Genomic DNA, 2,358 nt, shown 5'->3' on the forward strand with positions numbered 1-2,358 from the left:
TCACTTGTACATTTTGTATTGCTCTTCTGGTGACAATGTAGTTTGTTTTTGTCAATTACCATTTTAATAATAGGGTAAAGAAAATTAAGTGGATTTTTGAAAGAAAACAATACTGTCAATATACTATTAAAACAAATTAAAACAGTAAAAGTTATTGTACTTTAAGTAAAAATAAAAGAGCCAAAATATCAATCCCAGTTTTGGATTACTTTAATTAACAAAAAAAATGCATATAGCAGAGGACAGTTGCAATCTGCCTACCTCTGGGTTATAGGCCCAGCATGCTTCCATTGTAGTCCTTTGCTGCACATGTAAGTGCAAGAGATCCTGAAGCACTCACTCATCATGGGAAAGTACCAATGTGTTTCTTCATTGGTTGATGGAAGGAACATCTTACAAAAACTCTCCAGATTATTGACTTTTTAAAGTTTTTCTAGGAAACGTTCTAGATGAATGCTTATTAACCTTTGTCAGTATGTACTTTCGCAAAGTGTCTCTGAGGCGCAAACAGTTAGCGTGTTCAGTTGTTAACCAAAAGGTTGGTGGTTCAATCCCACCTAGGGACGTAATTGACCTCGTTATCAGATTTTGGTTATCTTTAAGTAGACAAGTAAAAATTTCAAACCACCTCTTATGGTGTAGGGTACCTGGCCTTCTCTGATGTAATCAGAGTTAGATTTGATTAAGTGATTTTATAAAAAAAACAGCCACGAAGCACAATTTAGCAGTGGGTTGCAGAGAAAAAGAAATATGCTGGCAGAAAAATCCAATTGAGTGATTAAACAGCTCTTCATTTTCTGGCTTTATTTTTATGCTAACAAATTTGTGCTCTGAAAAGTGTCCACAAAGCCAAGTATCTGATTAACACCTTTGTAGGGATGGTTTTTCACCTATTATTAAATTAAACTTGCTTCATTGGAAAGGCAGCAAGTGATGTCATCCAAGCAGTGGGTCAAAGTTGGCTTCAAACCTCGTCTGCTTATGAAAAGAGAAAAGGGGTATGCAGGGCATGGCGGCCTTTTGCGGTGCTTTGATGACCCCTAGTTCGCATTAAATAATGCAGTCGAGTTTCCCACATTTGGGGAAATCACAGGGGTCAGCATACCCAGAATGCAATGAATGAACCGCACCCTGGGAGAACAGTCTTCATGACCATGGTATCTCCTATGCAAAATAAGTATGATTTGGGATAGGGCTGGGGAGGGCCGCTGCTCAGGCACATCTCTGTCAAGTAAAGGAGATTCAACTGAGGCAGCACAAGGGAACTCTCATCTGGGGACAACAACTGCAGGGAGAACACATATTTTCAGATGAACATGGGAGGGCAGAAGGCTGCCTAATACTGAAGCACCCCCAAACAACAAACCAAATGCAACAACTAGTGCAAGCATTCCTGGGGGAAGGCCTGCAGCAGATGGATTTGCATATGGCGATGTCATCCAAGCAGTGGGTCAAAGTTGGCTTCAACCCTCGTCTGCATATGAAAAGAGAAAAGGGGCGTGCAGGGCATGGCGGCCTTTTGCGGCACTTGGATGACCCCTAGTTTGCATTAAACACCTCCACCCTCCGTCGGTGTGGGGCTCATGTTGGCTATGCCCCAGCCCCTGAAGCATTCAAGCTGATTTCTTGCAGCAGCTGGGCACTGTAACAGCTCCAGAGCTGCTCTGTAAGGCAAGTAAAAGGGTGTGGGCCCTGCAGCACTACCTGTAGTTCGCATTGTGCGAGACCCCTAGTTCGCATTAAACACCCCCACCCTCCTTCGGTGTGGGGCTCATGTTGGCCATGCCCCAGCCCCTGAAGCATTCACGCTGATTTCTTGCAGCAGCTGGGCACTGTAACAGCTCAAGAGCTGCTCTGTAAGGCAAGTAAAAGGGTGTGGGCCCTGCAGCACTACCTGTAGTATGCATTGTGCATTGGAAGGCACAAAGTAAGCAGACGGGAGGAGAAGTCAGGATAGTGCACAAGGGTATAGACGGGAGGGGCTCAAGAAAAAAGAAGTGGAAACAGACAGCAAACTAGGCTTCCAATGCACAATGCAAACTACAGGTAGTGCTGCAGGGCCCACACCCTTTTACTTGCCTTACAGAGCAGCTCTTGAGCTGTTTAATCACTCAATTGGATTTTTCTGCCAGCATAATTTTTCTCTTACGTCCTAGAGGATGCTGGGGACTCCGTAAGGACCATGGGGGATAGACGGGCTCCGCAGGAGACATGGGCACTTAAAGAAAGACTTTAGATCTGGGTGTGCACTGGCTCCTCCCTCTATGCCCCTCCTCCAGACCTCAGTTTACTACTGTGCCCAGAGGAGACTGGGTGCTTTTCAGGGAGCTCTCCTGAGTTTCCTGACAGAAAGTATAT

At 44.7% G+C, this 2,358-nt stretch overlaps 1 pseudogene; it reads right to left on the reverse strand.

Moving 5' to 3' along the window:
* Positions 1-1,002: 1,002 nt before the first annotated feature.
* Positions 1,003-1,181, reverse strand: LOC135010869 (U1 spliceosomal RNA; annotated as a pseudogene).
* Between the last annotated feature and the right edge of the window lie 1,177 nt (positions 1,182-2,358).

Source organism: Pseudophryne corroboree, unplaced genomic scaffold, assembly GCF_028390025.1.
Source record: "Pseudophryne corroboree isolate aPseCor3 unplaced genomic scaffold, aPseCor3.hap2 scaffold_237, whole genome shotgun sequence".
NCBI lineage: Eukaryota > Metazoa > Chordata > Amphibia > Anura > Myobatrachidae > Pseudophryne > Pseudophryne corroboree.